Source organism: Topomyia yanbarensis, chromosome 1 (genome assembly GCF_030247195.1).
Source record: "Topomyia yanbarensis strain Yona2022 chromosome 1, ASM3024719v1, whole genome shotgun sequence".
NCBI lineage: Eukaryota > Metazoa > Arthropoda > Insecta > Diptera > Culicidae > Topomyia > Topomyia yanbarensis.
Window position 1 is genome coordinate 179,452,073 of NC_080670.1, and position 7,395 is coordinate 179,459,467.

Here is a 7,395-nt window from a genome sequence, read left to right on the forward strand (position 1 = left end):
AGTTCTTTGAATCAATATACCAAATAGCCCTTGGAAATATCGCATAACCGAGACCAAGGGGCCGAGGTGGTCATCGACCCGCCGTCAGAAGTGGCTACTTCTCACCAGCAACTCACTCATTTGCTCGAGTTACTCAAACATAGGGGCTATCAAATAGTTTAACTACCATACTTAAAGCGATGTGGCGTAGCCACATTAGACGTCAATATTAAATATAAGAGATTTCAAATTATGCCAAATGAACTTATGCCAAATGAACTTATGCCAAACGAACTTATGCCAAACGACGTGCTCCCGTGTAAACATGTGCAAGAATGATCCGGTCGGTTTAAGCTATCTGCAAAAAATGAACGCATTTTTTTTACTACCGCAAACCTGGGAAAATCAACACAGGTCGGAAGCTGCGTCAAACTGGCTTTGCATCAGCGAGAAGGCGCCGGCCTCTTACGACTGTCCTGGGTTTTTACTTCTCTGATATGGTCACCCTATGAATAGCGCGTGAGATGTATGTGCTGTAGTTCCGTGTTTGTTAACTCTTTCGTCAGAAATGTTACTTGTTACACCTTGAAGGTTCAGTTAAATCTGTATATTGATGGATAGGATTCAGAATCCTGCCCGGGATATAGAGGAGAACGCGACTTACCAGTGCATCCCGAACCGGGACATAGAGTGATCTTCCTCGGGCCCGAAGGGAAGCCAATAGTTGGGTCTGGCGAAACAATACTATGCGAATGCCCAGACAATATGTTCGATATTGTGATAGCCGTCGCCGCAAGCTCAGATACCACTATTCGCGAGCCTAATACGTCGGAGATGAGCATCTAAAGTGATAACAATATTTAGAACAGATAGCTAAATCATCGCATTGGGAACACCGTGTTCTAGATGCATTTTTGACAGATCCAAATTATCCGACGGCTTGTCATTTTGAAACAAATTGACATCACAGCATTGTGAACAGCCTAATATATGATAGTGATCGCGGCATACTACCGAAAACATCCAGAACATCACCTTTCGATTCAACACGGTTGTGTCACTGGAGCCAGAATACGGAATACAGTCGTGATTCGCTGGTTGGACACTCTTTAGCTGGACCACTTTTTAGTTGAACCTCTGCTAGTTGGACCATTGTGCAACTAAAAACCACCTGAACGTCAACATCTCATGTCAAATTCACTTTGACAATCTTTCTAATGTCGTTTTCGCTTGAAGCAGAAACTAACTCAGTTTCGGACCTAACTGCTGTCAAACCGTTTGTTTGAAGCCAGTTTCCAACCTAGGTTATGCGCCACTGAACTGAAAACCGGGTTGGGTTCCAACCTGAAATATATTTCAGGTTCGCTCACACCACCGTTGTTTGGCGAGAGCCCAACTCAGTTTCATTAAAAACGTTCGTTTGATGCAACTAACCTGGGTTAGTTTTTAGGTTCTCAATCGAAAACGACATAACAATCTTTTACACTACTACCCAGTCACCAAATTTTCTGGCAGAGACTGTCAGATTTCTGCGCGCATCCTGTCGGGTTAGTTGAACTAGGGCGAACTCAGTTTCGCTCGCGTTTTCTGGCAAATATTGGTAGGAGCCAAGCAAAACCCTAGCATAACTCGGAAATAAATCGTGTAAAGATCCTGGCAATTCCTACCTAGTAGAATTTAGCACGAATCGACCAAAACATCTGACAAAGATGTGGCAGGAACCGTACAGAGATCTTGGCCGTACATTCCTGGCTGGATTCTGGATAAAAGTGAGCAGCATCGGTTGCACAGTGGCACAACTTAGAACAAAAGATGGACTAAAGTCCAAACTTTGCCGTATCGGTTCAAATAAGATGATTTTGTGTATTTTTGGTACGCTGAATTCGTTTTTGACATTAAAACATTTCAAAAATAAGCGTTTACTATTCATTAGGATGTCTCAAAAATATTCTTTTTTCGAAATCGTTCTTAAAATTTGTGTATATTAATTTTCGTGTGCTAAATCGTTTTTTATATTAACACATGTAATTTTTTTTTCATTATGCGTTAGGGTGGCTCAAAAAATTATTTTGATGCGAGGGTTCAAAAAAATTTTGAAGAATTTTTTGTGCACTGAATTTCTATTTTTATTATAAAAATTGAAATTAACTTTACTACTTATTTAAGTATTTTGTTTTTATCATGATTTTTTTTCAATAGTAATTTTGGAATTTATTTTCCATATTGAAACGAATGAATTGACATCTCATTATGGGACTTCAGAAATGACTATTTTGTTTTTACGGATCAAATAAGATGTGTCCGACTAATTTTGGAACATTTAATTCATTAGTTGGTTACTTGATATGAAAGCTACATTTTCTACCATTTTCAAAACAAACATTTTAAGCGTCGTACGGGAATGTTTAAATACATTTACTAATCAACAAGATGGTTAACGATTTTTTTTTCGTAGGTGTGTTTTAAGTTACTTAGATTGTTTATTTTATATCTTAAATTAAAAGAAATCCAAAACCCTTTTTTCGTGTATATGGTTTATTTAAAAATGGTGTTATTTTATTTGGATAATATCGCATACGTTTAAGCTATATCAGTGCTATGCAAATTCGGATCAAAATAGTCTCACCAAATGACTAAAACACAACTGTGTTCACTCTATTTGGGAGTTATTGCGCAAGTTAGCAAGAAATAATTCCAGAAATTTTATAACCTATTTCAGATGGTTGAAAATATTTCCTGATTTCCAAACATTCTTAATATCCGTACCATCTGAAAAAAAACACTTCCCATTCGGCTCCTTACTCTTGATCACTAGTAAAACCCTTGTAGATCATGCTCTCAGTATTATTTGAAAGTTGTGCATGTATTCGTGTCATTATTCTAGCTATAAAATGATTATTCAAATTCAATATCAGTAATAATAATGCGTCTCCATTCACAGTTTTTAAAATTTTGACAGCTTATCGCAAGTTTTCGCAAAACTAGTATATACTCATTTTAAAAAGAAAATTACAAGCTTTCGAATGAGTATAGTGTGATCGCGGGCATTCACGGGCGTCGTTGTTGTTATCGCATTAGAAGTTCAAATTCAATAAAAATTCATGACAAACAGTTATCTAAACACTAACTAAACCAACTAGTGACTTATTTTTGGCGATTTTACGATGTAATTTTACCACACGGATAATTTTGGTGAAGTAATGCAATGCATAAAATCAACCATTTCTTTGAAAAACGAAAATAAACGGATATAGTTCCTATGGTCAAATTATGCAAAAAAATTAAAGGGTTATGTACAAGACATGACCACGATGACATTAAAAATGCGACCATTTTTGTGAGGCAGCCATATTATTCGAGGATACATCCTGTAATGCCGACTTATTTAGGACTACACACAAAAGGTAACAAATCGTATCCTCTACGGAATCTACTACACAATTGTTTTGATTATTTCCCAACAAATCGCGCAAAACTCTGTTCTGTACAGCACCGCGCAAATAATTGACGTTGGAAAACAAATCGGCAACTTCAGTTGCCAAACACTTAGAAACGATCGAAGCATTTTTCCGTCAATGTCACTTTTCTGATTTAAATTTTTGTAGGTATTTTCTTGATTCCGTCCAATTGGTCAGTTTATTTGTTTTATCGTACATTTTTCGGATATTATTATAGAAAATAACTAACCCAGTAAGAGGGAAGTTATTTTCCAAAACACGAAATGGAAATTTCATTTATAATTCTGAGAAATATTTTGTGGCCCTAATAAGGACCGTTTGTTGTGAATATTATATCGCCGTCTCCTTGTAAAAACAATGCGACTTCTGTATACGTCTAGTGATGGAGGCAATTTTGAGAGCGCCTTTGTTTGATGCTGCTAACGGGGAGTATTCCTTCCAGGAACTAACGAAGCGGGTCGCCGGCGACAAGCGAACTGATTTCAACGATGATCAAATGCAAACTGAAAACATTTTCCTATAGACAATTCGTTTTACCTATCTCAGATGTGATTCTTCGTCAAAAAGGCGGCGCTAACAAGTAAACCACCAATCAAAGCACGGCTAATTAATGCTTTTACAAAATCATTTCTATCAAAATTTTCGGTAATCGTATCCTCTACGGAATCTTCTAGACAATTGTTATGATTCTTTCCCAAACCACGCAAGAATCTGTTTGTTCCTTACAGTACAGCGGCAATTATTGGCCGTTTGCTTATGAGAATCGTCCGTACACTACTCGTCGACCATCAAGTATCGAATGATAAGGCAAAAAGGAAATTCAGCACATATATTTATAACTTTTCCTTGTTTGATTGACCTCTTAAATGCTCTGTATTGACGGCTCTGCTCGGTATAGCCGCCTCGTGTATGCACATTTCCCCCTTTTTCGTGATTTTTTTTTCAATTTCAATTCAACCCATTTTCAATAGAATACTTATATAGTACATCAAACTTATTAGCAACTATATTCAAGTCAGGTGTTTCTGAATCGATTGGTGTATAAATTATTGAAATCCATCAACTAATTGCGAAGTTATAACCGTACAAACCTGACATAGTTTCGTTACATAGGAGATTTTCAAAATTTAGAATGACACCCAGCCCCAGATAGTGGAGTAAGCTGCCAAAAATTCATTTTACGTTCAAATCACTCGCAAAAATGTCTCTGATGGCTCAGCTGATAGAAGAAAAATACTAGCGAGAATATCGCATAACATTCATATATGGACTTAAGTCCGGGCTCGTCCCACTGTGGGTTGGTTTAACCGCTTCTGTCAGAAACGGTTGTTGCATTTGAGTGAATTCATTCCCAGAATTCTCGCACAAATCGCGCAAAATGCTCGCAGAAACTCTGCCAGCATCAATTTCGCTTTGTTCAACTTTTGCTAACTTTCTGCTTGCCACGGTGACTGGGTAATGCTAGAGGCAGATCACTTGTGATGCATTTTGAAAAATCAGCGAAATCAAATGCATTTCTTTCCATCAAAATAGAAATTCAAAATGTATTTTGCGTAGCGTGCAATGTATTTTGCGTTGCGTGCAATGTATTTTGCGTTGCGTGTAAGACGTCAAAACCCTACAAAAAACTAGCCCTATATTCAACACAACAAAATGAATCAGCGTAGGACGATTGTTAAACAAACTTTTGTGCGAGGGAGTGCAAAGTTGATGAAAAAATGGAAATCAAATGCATTTTTTTCTAATTTGATGCAAATTTGTTATACATTCCTAGAGTGATCTGCCCCTAGGGGTAATGTCTTCTTTGGACAGTTTTTGATAATTGTCAGTCGGTCCAACTAGCGAATCAAATTCGTAAGTTGGACAGAGGCTATGGCTCAATCAGCTAATCACGACTTCCGGCTCATATCCGGCTGAACTTTTCCGGGCAAAATCGCTCTCTGATACGTTTTCCATGGAACTGGGAATCCAAAAGTTTGTGGATCAAGATGGACTTGAATTTGACGTCTTTTTGCTTCCGTTTATCCTCTTTTACCGCTTCAGAGTCTTCTGGATGAATGGAGTGAACCCTAGTATTCGAAAAATCAGATACCCTCGTTGTGTTTGATCGTTTTCTATATTTTTCTTACAAGTGAAACCTTTTTTCGCTCACCGAATACGTGCTTGTTATTTTCAACGGTAGCTGAGAAGGAATAGCACAAATTAACAACACACAGACGGAGAAAATTGGGATATTTCACCTCCAATATCGCCGTCTGAGTGGCTGAGATCTAAATGGCTCACGAAAACGGGCATCGATATAGGGAGAAATACCGCCTCTGGGGAGTTCTCAGCATCAATTGGTTGCAGAGAGATGTAAGCCATCGAGGTCTATACCTACGGATCGGATCGCGTTTCGCCAGCTGACAATATTTGCAGTAGACCTGAACAGGTCAGTTATACCGCGAAGGTTGGACAGCAAGCGAGAAAAAACAGCAGTAGAAAAACATAAACGATAAACACAAGATGAAAAGAGTAAGAGCATAATCCCTCCTGAAGTGATGCTTAACGGTGGCCACGGAGTGATAAGGATTGAGAGTCTACAGTCGTAATTCGCTGGTTGGTCGCTTTTTAACTGGACCGTTTTTTAGTTGGATCTCAGCTAGTTGTACCATTGTCCAAATAATAAGAATATGAATGTCAAAATCTCGTGTCAAATTCACTTTGGTAATCAAAAGTGACAATAATTAGAGATGTTAACAGATGCATTTACACTACTAACATCGCCTTTGTAGAGTTTTTGACGTCCCAGTCGGTTCAACTAGCGAACCAAATTCATTATAGTTGGACAGAGGGTGTAGCCCAACCAGTGATCCACGACTGTACTAGAAACCATTGCAGTAAAAATTCGACACTGTCACGAGCCAGCAGGTTGTACATCTAGGTGTACATTGAAGATTCCTTCTCGATAACAAACATTGACTATTTGTTGAGCTGAGTCGACCGCATGAGCTTGACCTTCTGATAAAAAAAGATGTTAGCTAGTGTACAATTTAGTAGAGACTGAAGAAGCAAAAATACATGGATTATGTTTATAGGAGATCAATATGCTAAGAGAATATAGCTCATTTTGGTCAGATTTAACAGTTCGGCATGGTTACTCTTGAAACTGGCTGGAATGATAGGAATCATTCCAGCCAGTTTCAAGAGTAACCATGCCGAACTGTTCCTCCATTGCAAGCATTGTTTCGTGTATTCTACGGCAACTTCTTGATGTTGAGCCACATCAGTTCCTGCACTCGACGAGTATTGCGATCGATTGGAGTTGGAGAAGAATTTTTCGTTGACGAAAACATCGGTCATGAAACGGTTGAACCCTGGGAAACGAAACGACTTTTGATTTAATATCCCCAATCACAGCTCTTTTCGCGTCGCGTGAGTCTGTGTCGATTGTTTCGATCCGTATGTTTTTCTTGTTTGTACTAACGAGGTGTTCCGCAGTTTGATGTAGAGATTGGTTAACCATTCGCGAACGGTTCAAATGTACCGATTCTTTAAAGAGAATGAGTTTTTTCAAAGAACGGTAGCCGTTCGACATAGTGATGGGCATTTTGAAAAATAAAATCGATTTTGCTACATCGATCTTTTTAATGCGAAAACATCGATGTTGTCAATCATCGAGCCGGGAAAAATTAATGCATATTTTATCGAATCAATAAAATCAATGTCGTCGAACATTGAACCGAAAGATCGGATACAAAAAAACGATTTTTCAAGCCGCAAAAATGGATTTTGAAAAAAAAATCGCATCGACATCTCCCATTCCTAGTTCGACAATCTAAAAGGTCGATTTCTAGGCGAACGAATGAAAATGAACTGACCTTTTGTCCAACAAACCGTTCTGGATGCTCTCTCACGATAAAACCGAGCGAAGAATGATACACAAGAAGAATAATAAAAATATATTCACTTTCTATTT